Source organism: Gossypium hirsutum, chromosome D03 (assembly GCF_007990345.1).
Source record: "Gossypium hirsutum isolate 1008001.06 chromosome D03, Gossypium_hirsutum_v2.1, whole genome shotgun sequence".
In the NCBI taxonomy this organism is placed as follows: Eukaryota; Viridiplantae; Streptophyta; class Magnoliopsida; order Malvales; family Malvaceae; genus Gossypium; species Gossypium hirsutum.
The window spans coordinates 16,700,339-16,715,988 of NC_053439.1; the positions used below are offsets into that span (position 1 = coordinate 16,700,339).

The window sequence follows — 15,650 nt, forward strand, 5'->3', positions numbered from 1 at the left end:
TTCTTTGACTCTAGAGTTAGGGATCGTTGCAGGTCTACGTTTTTTTGTTTCTCTTACGTTTTCTAACACTTTGTTTCTTCTTGTGTTAGCAGATATTAAAGGCACACACAATTCTTTCATCCGTGTAGCCTCCATTACAAATTACCTCGTCAAGTTTATTGGCCTCTTAAAGCAATTAGGATCTTCATTGTTTCTTTGAAGTTTGCACCTCTATTATTTGATCTTGATTAGTAACCCTCTCCAAACATATTTACAAGTTTTGAATCATTCAGAGAGTTATTCTTTTGAGAGCTAACGAGTGAGGTTATTATTATTTTTTCTTTCTTGTTCCTATTTGTTTGATCTTTCACAGATACCATGCCGCTCGCTAGATCCTAAACTAGTAAAAATGAAGAGGATGAGCAAAAAAGAGAGAACGATCCTTTGGTTGAGTTGTTACAAAAAGAGATGAAAAAGTTGCAAACTCAACTCGAGCATCGCATGACCCAAATGTTACAAGAGCAAAGGGAGTATCTTGATATAAAACTTACAACTCAAGATGAGATGCCTCCTTTGGAAGATGCTGATGATGTGCATGATCATGATGATTATGAAGACTACTTGAAGTATGGTGAGAAAGCACTTGTTGCTCGAAGGGCTTTAAATGTCCAGTTTAAAGAGGAAGGGCGCGAACAAAGAGATAACATTTTTCACACGAGATGTTTGATTGGTGGACAGCCTAGTTCATTGATCATCGATAGTGGAAGTTGTACCAATGTGGTGAGTTCTTCCCTTGTTGAGAAACTTGGCCTACCTTATGTGAAGCATCCAAGGCCATACCGCTTGCAATGGCTGAATGATAGTGGGGAGGTAAAAGTATCTAAACAATGCTTAGTTTCATTTTCCATTGGTAGATACTCTGATAAAGTTTTGTGTGATGTTGTTCCAATGCAAGCTGGGCACATATTACTTGGACGGCCATGGCAGTTTGATCGACGAGTAAATCATGATGGGTTCCTTAACCAATATACCTTTGTGTTCCTTGGAAAGAAGTTTACTTTGGCTCCACTTCCTCCTCAAGAAGTCTACAATGATCAATTCAAACTTGCTAGTGAGATGGGTAAGGGAAGTGAGGTAAAATCATTGAAAAAGGCTAAGAGTAAAGAGGCCATTAGTGTTAAAAGCCAACTTAAAGGCCCAACATTGGTGAGTGATTGCACACACAAGTCATGAGATGAGAAAGTGAGTTTATTCGCTAGGTTTCGAGATATCAAATTTGCTCCTTGTACAAAACAAACATTTGTAATTATTAGGTTTAGGGAAAACTTCGTTTTGACTAACCCTAATACACATTTGCCTAGTTGTTTTGTTAATCTTTTGCAGGATTTTTAGGATGTACGAGGAGATGGATGATTCCAAGTACTCGAGAAAATAAATGACAATGCTTATCGCATTGATCTTCCTGGTGAGTATCGTGTTAGTGCTACTTTTAATGTTTCTGATCTTTCTCCTTTTGAATTTGATGCAGGTTTAGATTCGAGGACGAATCTTCTTGAAGAGGGGGAGAATGATACGAGCCAAGGAGGTGACACTCAAGGGGTTGTTTTTCCTAGTGGTCCAATTACTCGAAGCAAGGCACGACAAATAAAATTAAAGATGAATGCTTTTGTCCAAGACTTTGTTGCTACAAATTTAATTCATCATGTTCGTGACATTGACAAATACGAGAATGCAATTCACTGGACCAATCTTGGAATAGTGAAAGCCCATAAATTGGTGGATTAATCTTTTATGTATATTATTATTATTTACTTAATTCTCATTGGTTGGGACACATCATTTATGAGTTAAGTAATTTTATTGGTTAGGTTATTATTTATTTATTTTCTTAGATAATTTTAAAGAGTTTTATTAGGATTCAATTACTCTTTAAAGAGTTTTTATTAGGATTCAATTACTCTTGAAAGAGTTTTATTAGGATTCAATTACTCTTGTAATTTGCCTATAAATAGGCTTGTTTTCTACACATTGGGGGAGGAATAAAAAGAAGAGTATTTGTTTTCTTTCAAATTTGTGTGAGGCAAATTTTTTAGAGTAGAGTGATTCTTCTCTTGCTATTTAGTTTGGAGTTTGTTACTTTCGAGGGTATTTCGGAGTTGCAAATATTCAAATTTCTTTCCCGTTTATCGGTGTTTCTAGAGGTTCTTCTTCTAGGGGTTTCGTAGGGAGCCGCTCAATCATTGGCGTTTTTGGTTACAAGTTAACCAAGGGTTCCATAGGGCAAATCTATCCTTTTTATTTATTTATTTATTTATTATTTAACTAATTTTATTCTCGTTTTATTTCTAATTTGTGTTTCTCTTGTGTCTAGATCTGGGATTTCGCATCAGATTCCCAACACACCATCTTCTCTTGTCATCCCACAAGACCTTAACGATGATCTTTTGAAACAAATCATCATCTTTTTTGACCCCAAAAACTCAATCAACTACCATAGTTATTCCTTCAAACCAAGTTTCCCTACAGCAACAAATCTCAAACCCTCAATATCATGTTCTTGAGATGTAGGAGAAAATACGCCATATGGAAGAGCAACTATTGGCTCAACAATGCCAATTCTAAGAACAACAAGAGTGTCAATGCTTGTTAGGTGAACAAAATGCCCGTAATAAACAACTAATTACAAAGGTACAAGTAGCCAAGGACGCTGCAAAGGGTGAAAATTTACCTATCCCACTAGAATTGGAAAGTATTGTGCAATCCACTATCCGTGTAAAAAATCAAAATCAAAATCAAAATGATAACGAGGTGCTGCAAGTCCTTCATCTAGAATGAGAATCCCAAAACAAGGCTAATCTTATTGAAGAGCAAATTGTAGCGCTTAGATTGGAATTTTATAAGAGGAAAAAGGTTTTAAGCCTAATTAAGTTTCTTAGAGCTATGCTAATGAACCCTTAGCCCCTTTTGTGTTGGTGCATAACCTATTAGCCTCTCTTAAGTTCCCTAAAAGATCACCTAGCTCATTACAACAACCATATAAACATGCTTGGAGCCTTAGATGCCGTGAAATGCAAGGCTTTCTCCATGACCCTTTCTAGCACAGCTCGAAAATGGTACCTCTCACTTCTTTCAAGATCTATAAATAATTTTGATCAGTTGGCTAGGTTATTTATGAGTAGAATTTTAGCCAACAAGATTGCACAACAATCCCCGGTATACCTCATGTCCATCTGACAAAAAGAGAATAAACCCCTTCGTGATTTTATGAAAAGATTTAATGTTACAACTATGATAAGCAATGGTTTTTTTTTATGCTCTAGCCATTGAAGCCTTATTGGCAAGAACCACTTACAAATTTCTCTAATTTCACCTCATCGATAATCTCTCATAGAAGTTATCTCAACTGTATGAAATGATCCATCGTTTCACGGAAGGTGATCAGATGGACATTGATTAAGCTAAGCCAATGGCCCAAACAACCCAAGTATACCCCTTTTCTAAACGATCCTCCCCTCCACACCATCATCGATGACGCCTCGCCAATATCAACCCCAACAAAGAACTTTACCTTTGGTAGGTGACTAACTACTCCAATGGTACAACCCACCAAAACAAGAGGGTAAGCGAATGATTAATACTATAAGTCCACCACGTCACCTAGGACCCATGAGAGACAATTTCCCCAACCAACATCAATGTGAGTGAGTTTCATATAATCTTCATCGCACATACCATGAACTTAATTGCTCCTTCACTACCATATTTTAGCAAATAGGGTATTAAAGAATTCTACCAAATCCACCAACCATGCCTTACAACCCTCGTCAAGATGATTCACCTTTTGCTAAATAGAAAATGCCATCTGAAGAGGTAAACTACATCAATATGTTGTACAAGATGCCTATTTGCTAAATAGGAAAATGACCAAGAAGTAGAACCCTTTAATTGTCACACCCAAAATCCTTTAAACTTGAAAATTTAGAACACTTGGGAGTTAAATTGAAAGAGACCAAAAGCTGGCAGTCTCTACTAAAAAATCAAGAAAAGATGATAATTGAAATTGGACAGGGTTGAGAACCAAATCTGGTTTGGTTAGATTCGAACCAGTCGGTTCCTTTGTGGGGGATAAAATGATTGTGAATGGGTGGATTCTACACGGTTGAAGACCGTGTGGGAAGGGCTATAAATAGCTAAGAAATGACTTCTTGGGGGACTTCTTCTCCAGTCTGTTTTGTATTTCTTCTTCAACTTCTTCCTTAGTAACTGTAGAAGAGTAGGATACGAGAAAGCTTTGCATGGAGCGACATAAAATTTGAATTTTAGTTCATATGTATACATGAAACTATGATTTTGATTTAGTTGTACATATTTTAATTAATGAATACAAACATTTATTTCCATATTAAATTAATATTATTGTTTGTAAATGCAATATATGAACGTAAAATGATGCTCAAATTTTGAAACTTTAATCAAATTAAAATTTCATATATAAAATAGCACAAAATTAAAATTCATGTATGACATTGCACATTACATTAAAAGTTCATTAATAATTTTGATATTTATCTTTTTTTTATATCATCATACATAAAATTAAATTCTTATAATATAAATGAGCTTACGAAAGCTTTTTTTATAATCTAAGGTCGTTAGAGGACTAAAACAAAATATTTTAAAAATTATCGGATTGAAATTGTGACGTTGAGGGTATCATATCAGGCCTTGTTAAAACAGTGAGTGTCATCATAACATTAAAAGTCTAAAGTTGCAACGCCATTCTTTGTCAATTTTACGTTGCGACATTGAGGGTCTGTCCTCATGACATCACCTACTATGTTCACAATATCCATTAAGTACCAATTCAAAACACCTAAAACAAATTATCAAATGCATTAATTAAACCATTTCAACCTTATACCATTTACATACATAATTAACAAACCATATGATCAAATTTAAAATTAACATCAACTATCTAAATTTCCAAAAGAAGCATTCACGATACAAAATCGACTCAAAATTTAGGTACATAAAGATTCTATACAAACATTGCCGAGTCAAGAGTTGTAGATCAGATGTTGGATCACTCATTGAGTCTTTGAGATTTACCAATACCTGCGCATGGAATAAACAAACCGTACGTTGAGCGATAAAGTTTAGTGATATTTTCATGATTCAAGTCAATAATACATTAGAAATAACATGATAGATTTCAATCAATGTACAATTTAGTTCCACCATTTCAATTTACCAGTCATATCTAATGAATCAACTTATTCACAATCCAAAATGGCAACATACATGAACAATTTTCAACCAATTCATTCCACCTATTCATGTTTAATATTCCAAATTAATTGTAACACCCCTAACCCATATCCGTCGTCGAATTAAGGTTACGAGGCATTACCGAACAAAACACAACCATCTCACAATCAATACATATATATTATATATATTATTTAAATATAATAAACTTAGTCTAATATAAAACAAAATGCAAAATATTAAACTTCTCTTCTAACCATTTCTAATAAACAAAGACATTAAAATCTAACTAATAAAGACATTACGAACTAGCAAATCCATAAGGAAATAAACCATTTTAGTATGGCTATTATAATCATCTACAATACAACAAAGTACGATCTTCAAAACATTTATCTAGTCTATACATGCCATAGTTAGAATTTAAGTATTTTAAATACTAAGATAATAGATAGGGTGATGAACTTGCTGACAACCCCCGAGCTTGAAGCTTGATCTTTAAGTCTATAAAATAGAAAGACATAAGTAAACAAAGTAAGCTTTTATAGCTTAGTAAGTCTATAGCATAACAATAAATATATTTATAAAAATCATAATATTTCCTGGTACACTTAATGAATTCGCAAACACTGTATTTATTAACAAATACTTATAGATAAATTCATACTTAATTATCAACAATTAAAACTGAGTGTATATACACTTTAACGTAAATAGCCGATTGCATATATATACATATGTTTAACAAATTTTATAACTGAATGTGTATACATCTTTATTACCTGCATACATCTGTTTGCACATATGTACTTATCATGTGTATATAATTGATCATACACATATATACCAATCACATTTTGTATTCGTTTATATATCTATATATACTCATTATGAATTTATACCTGAATACATAGCTAATACATACATTTGAATATATATACATATTCTTCATATAAATATAAATGAGTACATTTATATATATATCTCAAATGCATACATAAATAATTATCAAACACATAGGCTCAACATATATATATTTAACAACCGCATATCACCATATGCATTTATAAATTCAACAATCGCATATACCTAATGTACATATGCCTTTATTAATTGTATATACGGAATACATACAATTATATTTAACCAATGCAAAACCCGAATGTAGTTGTATACTCACCAAGCATGTAAAAACTAAATGTTTATGTATTCATCGATTTCATATATCAAAATCATAGATATATCAATTGCATATTCTCACATAATTTAAACAGATTCACCGACACTTCGCCTGCTAGGTTTTAAAACCTGATTCGGTACATCGGCTTTTAGCCTGCTAGACCTATAGTCTGAAATGTATCACCGGCATTAAGCCTGCTAGATGTAAAGTCTGAATTATTTCACTAGCATCAAGCCTGCTAGACGTAAAGTCTGTATTACATTCGATCACTTTATAATGATCCAAACTAATAATTTCATATCTTCACTTTCATTCAAGAACCTTTACATGAATATACATACATAATCGAAACTTTCACATACATATATAAATTTCATACTTAAATTCATTACAAGAACATATACACATAATCTTGCATAATCAAACCTCATATATAAATGTTATACATACCTTTGATTTGTACCAGGAATTTATACATATACAACATTTGTACTTTAATTAAACTCAAAAACTTATATATATACATATATATATTCGAGTATTATACATACATATATATACATATCTTTGACTAAATTCAAGACTTGTTCATGTATTCACATATATATATTTGATCTATCGTATGTATATATATAACTTTCTTACCTAATTTCAAGAAAAGAAATTTACATATATATATATTCATGCTTATTCGAATATCACCTATTCTTGATTACATTTCATATCTTCATTTCAGACCATGAATTTATACAAGATCATACTTGTATATTCAAACATGTTATATATATATAATATCCACACTTCAAAATTTATTCAACTAATATACTTTAAATTATAGCTCAACATAAAATACAATTAGTATGCATGTATAAATATTAACTTAATAACTTTTAGTTGCTAATAGACTTACCTCGGACGGTGAAAAGTCGAAACCAGACAATTAATCGACAACTTTAGTTTTTCCCCGATCCAACTCTGATTTCTTCAGTTCTCGATCTAATTATATTCAAAATAAGCTAGTTTAAATATAATTACATTCAATTTAATCCAAAAAAACACATAAATGGGTAAATTACCAATTTGCCCCTAACATTTACACTTTTTACAATTTAGTCCCTATTTGATAAAACACAAAATACACAAAATCTGTTCACAACATACAAGGGCCGAATGTACCTAGTTTTCATACAAGTCCTCACATTTCATTTATTTCACATTTTAGTCCCTCAAAAATTTAATTTCACAATTTAACTCTAATTACTCAATTTCACCAAAATTTCCAATACAAAACATATTAATCTAAAATATATCTTTCATTATTCATCATCAAACATCACATAACACAAATGTTCATCAATGGCACAACTCAAAATATTCATCAAAATTAAAAATTCAAACATGGGTCGGATAGTATTCGAAACAACGATCTCAAAAACGTAAAAATTATTAAAAACCCGAAGTAAAACATACCTTGAATTAAGCTTGATAATGACCGAATATATCAAAGCTTTTAAACCCTATTTGCTTTTCTAAGTTTTGGCAATGAAGAATGAAAATAATGGCTTCAATTTGATTTATTATATCATATGTTAATTTAATTATTAGTTTTCTATATTAACCTTTATTACAAAATAATAAACCTTATAATATAAGGTCATTTTTGACCATTATCACCCACTCACATAATAATGGGCTTTTTACCTATTAAGAACTCCATATTAACAAGACATTAGCAAATTAACACTTTTCACAATAACTAGCCAATTTTTCATTTTACGCGATTAAGTCATTTTTTTTAATCGATCACTCAATCGACAAAATTAAAACACGAAAACTTCACACAACTAAATTCACACATAATAAACACACAGAATAATATTAAAATATTTTTTGACTTGGACTTGTGGTCCCGGAACCACTATGTCCAATTAGAGTCGAAATCGAGCTATTACATTAATACAAAACCTCTTTTAACTGAATTCATATGAATGTTTCATACCATTTCTACTAACACATATCACAATCATTTTCATTTCATGGCATAGTACTCATTTATTTCATAATCTCAATCTTTCTCGAATCTATTGATTAGTTTCATTACCATATTGGCCTTCAGGACTCGTTTAACTGATTCCCATGATCTTTTACATGTTTTCATTTGATACATTTCATATAGATACACATATAGTACCATTCCATTCCATCTTTTGAGTTCAAATATCATTTATCAAGTTCAAGTTTTATAATCCCTATTAATCAAACACGGACTCAAGCCAGATACACGAATCATCTAACCATCACGTTAATATAGCCCCCAATGCCTCATTGGAACGTTTGAAATAAATATTGCACACCACGCCTCATCGGTTAAACTGAAGTATAAACTTGTACACAAATCTAATCCTATGACATACAAACTATATCTGACTTTGATCGAATAATTAATAAGGTAACTGATGTTCCAATTGCATATTATAAATCGATTTACATGCCATGATCTCATATCATTTTCATTATCAATTCGTATCATGCTCATTTTTACTATGCTTAGAACAATACAATATGCATATTAATCACATTCAATATCATGCTTGCTTATATTATATTCAAATCAATCAAATTCTCGACATTCGATACCATCATGTATAAACCGAGTCAGGAAATAGTAATACACTTACCTTAATAGGTAGATTTGAAACAATCACATATATGTATATATGCACATGTATATGTGTTTATATATTGAACTCGAATCATAAAAGTTCAAACCACAATTTTTGTCACTCGTTTTTTCTTTCTCTCAAGACGACCCAACGTCATCTTTAGCTATGTTCGATAATTAATTAGTTTAATTAAATCCTTTTAATTAAACATATTTATTAATTACATTTAAGAAAGTTTAATGGTTATCACCATCGTTCTCTACTAACTCCTATTTAAAATTGGTTAAATAACCATTTTGGTCCTTTGGATAATTGATATCTAGATCCCCAAGCATTTTCTCAATTAAAACTCAGTAGCAATTAGAGTTTTACAATTTAGCCCATTAGCTTTAATTAACAATTTTCTCGGTTAAATTACTTAACTGATCTTTAATATATTTTCATATTAACTCCGTGTATTATCCTATTTTATCTTTATGGACTCAGTTTACAAAAATAAGTTTCCAAAATCGCAGTTTCTGACACTGAAAAAAGTCAAGTTGTTTCAAATAAGTATATTGTTTTTATAATGTATAACATTGGCACATTAATAAGTTATGTCCATACTTTTTGGCCATAACTTTTTATAAATAGATATATTATAACACTTTTATAATATGTATATTGTTTTTTATAATAAACTTTTTGGCCAAAACTTTGAAAACATTTTAGTATTTAAATAATATATTATGTTGTTATATCTTTATAAAATAGACAAATTGTATTTATGATATAAGTTTTTTAGGGTTTAGAATATAAGAAAATTTTTACCATAATTATCCTAAACACTCATACATATTCATTCTTATAATATAATTTTTTTATAAAAATACTTTTTTAAAATTGAATTTTTTGGTGTAATTACTTATGCAATTACTCCAATTCTCACCCTCTCCTAAAATTGGAAAGTATAATCGGGATGCTTCAATTACAATGGCTATCTAAACATGTCACCTTTGTGTAATTATAAGCAATTAAACTCAAATCCAATTACTAGGTTGCTTTCCAAATACTACCTAAATTTCAAAGTTTTTTCCATAAATATTTCTAAAAAAAGAAATTTCAAGAACATTTATATTTTTTCACTATTTAAATATAAAATACATATTTTTATATAATAAAAAATAAAATTAATTATATATTAAATAAAAATAAATTTTAATTTAATTTCAAATAACTTTAATTTTTAAACTTGCATCCAATAAATCGTTTTCACACCTCGATTCACTACACCAGAATAGGCTTTTAGCGGCACTTTTTGCGGCGTTTGGAACAAAAGCGCCACAAAAAATCGAGCATTAGCGGCGATTTAGCCCAAGCGCCGCTAAAGGTAGAGCATCAGCGGCGATTATCCGGAAGCGCCGCTAAAAATAGGAATTAGTGGCGTTTTATATAAAGCGCCACAAAAAACCTAAGAACAACGGTGTCGCTTTTGCGATTTTTTAAACCTTTAGCGGCGTTTTTGTGTAAGCGCCGCTAATGCTCAGATCTTTAGCGGCATTTTTGTGAAAGCGCCGCTAATGCCCCGATCGTTAGCAGCGATTTCGTCTAAGCGCCACTAATGCTCGGATCTTTAGCGGCGTTTTTGTCTATGCGCCGCTAATGCTCGGGTCTTTAGCGGCGTTTTTGTCTATTCGCCGCTAATGCTCGGGTCTTTAGCGGCGTTTTTGTCTATGCGCCGCTAATGCTCGGGTCTTTAGCGGCGTTTTTATACAAACGCCGCTAATTCTCAGATCTTTAGCGGCGTTTCTAACTGTGCGCCACTAATTCGCTTGTCTTCAACGGCGTTTGTATTTAGGCGCCGCTAATGTATTTACCTTTAGCGGCGTTTTTGCCGAAGCGCCGCTAATAGTAACAAAAATCTTATAAGTTGAAATAATTAATATTTTGTTCTATTTATTATATAGTGGGACAATTTACATTTAAATTATAATTAACAAATAATATTGATTAATATAAAAAGTTTTTATTAAAGAGAAGTCGTATATATATAACAGCTAACTATTTATAACAGTTGATTATTTAAACTACTTTACGAGAGAAAATATATTAAATTATGAATAAAATAAAATATAATAAAACTTAAATTGTTGTATTAATGTAAAGAATAAATTAAAAATAGAATTAACTTTTTATAAGAGTAATAAATTTTGGTAGTATATATTGTTCGACTAATTTATACAAATTAAATATATATATTTTAACAATTAATTATTGACTATATTTTATGATTAATTATATTTATTAAACATTTAGGGAATTTTTTTTATAATGGACGGTATTTTAAGGAGTACGGGGTATAAATTTAAGGTAATTGGAATTTAGGTTAATTTAGGGGTTAGAGGTTTAGGGGTTTGAGATTTAGGGTTAATTTCAACGGTCATGTACAGGGTTTAATTAATTAGATTTGTAATTTTGATTATTTTTTATGGTGAATATATACGTTCTTATATATTTGTAAAATAGATATTCCAGAATAAATTTAATATATATATTGAATATTATAATAGGTAGATCATGATCACTTTATGCATGTCGATTGATAATTTATAATTTGAGACTTGTATAATTATCTTCTATATTTAAAAACATTTAACCGGCCCTAATAACTATTAATTGATTTTTTTGATATATATATATATGGCTATATATATGGTTAATTAGTAGCAATATACCAAATGCAAAAATATCGATCGATACTTAAGTTCAAAAATGATAAAAACTTATATTTAGATCCATATATACGAAAATTTTTGTCATAAAGATATTAGCATATATTTCAACTAATTTGTACAACATTTTTAACTACTATAATATATATAATTAATTAACTTGCATGTTTAATAGATTTTCACTATATTATGTGATTATTATAGAATATTAATTTAGGGAATTTTTTGGGTTTGGTCGGGGGGTTTAGACGGTCATGATAGGATTTCTTAAGAGATTAATATTAGATTGATTAATTTTTACGGTAAATATATATATTTGTAAAATAAATCCAGATGATCAATTAATTTAATTAATATATATATTAACGAAGTTTAGTATAGTTTATATTATAAATATTAATTAATAGATATATATATATATATAATAGGTGCGTGGTAGTTAGATGATCATTTTATGGATGCATGTTAATTTATAATTTGAAGATTGTTAAATGATACAATTAACTAATAATATATATATAGTTGTATATTTAAAAACATTTAACCCAAATATTTAACGGCCATTTGAAATTTTTGATATCTATGGATATATATAGTTATTAATTAATATTTAATTTGTATATATAGGACCAAAATAATCTTGGTATAAATAAATAAATAAACAAATAAATAAGTAGGTAATTATGTATTTGTTAGGTAATTAATTATTTAAATGTAAGATCACAAAAAAAAGAGAAATTTAGCGGCATTTCTATAGAAAAACGCCGCAAAAGGTAGCCTTTACTGGCGTTTTAGTCAAAAATGCCACAAATATTGCAATATACGACGTCGTTACGTGTTAGGGAATCAGTTTCTGTTGTGGCGTTTTATAGGTAAGCGCCGCTAATATTCTTGATACTCTATCAGAACGGCGTCGTTTCAGTTGAATGATGTACTCTATTACTGGTGTTTTTTCAGGAAAACGCCGCAAATATGTGTACAATTTTGTGAAAACGTCACCGTTTGTTTGTGTAATTGAAAATTTGATGTTTAGGGGTTAGGGGGATTTAGGGTTTAAGGGTTATGCTTTAAGGGTTAGAGGATTTAGGGGTAATTGGTTAGGGGGTTATGGATTTGGGGTTTAGGGTTTCAACGGTTATGTTAGAGTTTAAGTTATTAGATTAATTAGTTTTATTAATTTTTATATCAAATATGTTCTTATATATTTCTAAAATATATATAATAATAAATGGCATATATATTAATATTATGAGTATATAGTTTAAATTTATTTATTTATCAATATAATTAAATATTATAAATTTCAAACTTTATACAAAAAATAAATATTATAATATTACAAATTAAAAGTTGTCTACTATTAATTATTGTTTAATCAATTATAACTATTTTATGATCATTACAGATTTAGGGATTATTTTGGATGGCCGTGCTATTTTAAGGATTAGGGGGTATATATGGATTTAAGGTTTGGGATATAAGGGTTAGGGTTTAGGGGTTACGAGTTACGGGCTAGTGTTAGTGGTTTAGAATTTAGAGTTTAGGGTTTCAGGGGTCAGATAAGGGTATTAGGTTAGTTTAGATTAATTTCGTTAAATAATGTTTTAAAAAATCAATTTAAAGTACCAATTGATATCAAATGGTATAATGTTTTTGTCATTTAAATATTATTTTAAATAGAATTAAGTTTAATAAGTTAAAAAATAGTTTGAAATATGCATTAAAGCTTTATTAAATGGCGCCGTTTCAGATTATAACTTAAGTTTTTAGTGGCGTTTCTTGGAAACGCCGCAAATATACAAGAAATAGTGGCGTTTTCCTAACAAACGCCGGAATGGTGTCTTAAAATTTTGGCAAAACGACGCCATTCTGTTCATCGTGTTTTAACTTTGCCATTTTCTCTATAGGCATAACACAATAAACAGGAACAGAATCAGAGGACAAAACGAAAGCGATTGAACGAAAGAGAAAATAAAAAGGAAAAAAGGGAGAGGGGAACTCATAAATCGGGTGAAACGAAGCAACAGTTGAGCCAATCTTGACAGGATAGTATCAAAGTTGCAGAATTTGTGGTTAAAAGGTAAGCTTTTTTCTTTAAAAACACTGTATCTTGATTTAGGGTTTGGGTTAAGTGTAATTTGGGAAATTGGGGTTTAAATAATAAATTCAATCACCAAGCTTTGGCCTGTTTGTTTGGGAATTTGGGAAGAAGTACCGATCCTGGGTTTGCTTTCTAGTTTGTTCTTCTCATTGTTGAAGAGTTAACATTAACAGTTGTTCTTATGTTCAACTTTTGTTCAAGGTACTCACACTGCATTTGCCCAACTGTTAAAGAAAGGAGAACTCAAAATTGTTTGTTAACGATTTGTTACTGCCTTATTGATCAGCTCGTATTTAGGTAAGTTTCCTGAACTTAATTAGTTAATCAAAATGTCCTTACTTTTATTCCTTCTGATTTCAGATCTGTTGATGAAATTCAGATGTTCTCTTCTGTTTTTTTCTGTTATTATTATCTTATTTGCTACTTGGATTTCTTTGTGGAATTGAAAATATATATTTTTTTAAAAGCGCGAGCTTTTAGGTCTTTTTTATTGTTAATGTGTTATGTGGTCAATTAATGGATTCAGGAGGGACATAGGCTTCTAATTTTGTAAGATGCCATAATAAATTGTGGTATATTATTCTTTTGCAAATAATTTGTTATATTTTGTTAACATGTTGCTAAATCGATTATGTGTATTGAAGAAGCAAATCTGTCTTAAAAAAGGTGCTCATTATGTATGTATATATGAGTGAATGATGGTGACTTGCTGTAATTTGTTTGAAATCGAAATTCATTTTGTATTGCGCTTTCTTGATGCACCAGTAAAATTAGGAGTCAACCGATAATTGCTTGGCATTCTAAGGTTAATCTTTGGGCACTTAATTTGGTTAATTGCCATTTTAACGCTGACAAGTTAAACTTCATTTGTTTTATGAGAGACTGGGTTTGGGGATTAGGCCTCTTTTGGCGAAAATAAAATTTTATGTTACAGTTGTAGATGTTATTTTTATGCATCATTGGAACAAATACTGATATTATCTGGTTGCAATCTTTTGCAGTGACTTCCAGTTCAAGCTTCAGCTTATTGGAGATTCTGGTGTTGGAAAATCTTGTCTTCTTTTGAGATTTGCTGTAAGTTTCTTGACTTACGTTTCCATTTGAAAGCAAATGTCTACATTGTAGAGATCTATTTTCCTCATCATACATTCTTAGTTTCTTATATGATTGCCCGGAATGCTTATATCCAAGTATGATGCTAGATTGTAATAATGATTCATTAAAAAATTTAACTGCATATAACATGTGTCTTGAGACAGTGAAATGTGCACTTCACGAGTTTGGACATAGGCAGTTGTGGCCTCTGAATCTTGTCACTATATTTAGTTGTATATCAAGATATCAAACATGTGGAATTTTGGACTTCTTACTGGTTATGCAGGACAAAATCATGAGCTTGAGATTTTGTAATTTCTTCTATGAAGTGTGGCCTACGCTTCTATGAATTTGAAGAATTTGTCTATTTTTGTGTTTCAAAACATTCATTTTCTTGGATAGCAAGATTATCATTCATGTACTGCAAAGAACAAGTTTTAAAGGTAAATGAAATAAGCATGATTACCACAGAATTGAATGAAAGATTAGAGGTCAAAGGCAAATGAAATAAGCATCGATCAAGATTTGAATAAGGCTTTATTTTATGCAAATTAATTTCATAACAAAGCCAGCTGCAAATAGGTAAATAATCATAATTAATTTGAACACCAAATAAGCATACAATGAATTCTTAGTAGCCATGAAATAAT

The 15,650-nt window shown here is 30.4% G+C and overlaps 1 pseudogene; it reads left to right on the forward strand.

The window, feature by feature from the left end:
• Nucleotides 1–447: 447 nt before the first annotated feature.
• The window catches only part of LOC107949472 (amino acid permease 3-like), a 28,819-nt pseudogene continuing 13,616 nt past the window's right edge, over nucleotides 448–15,650 (forward strand).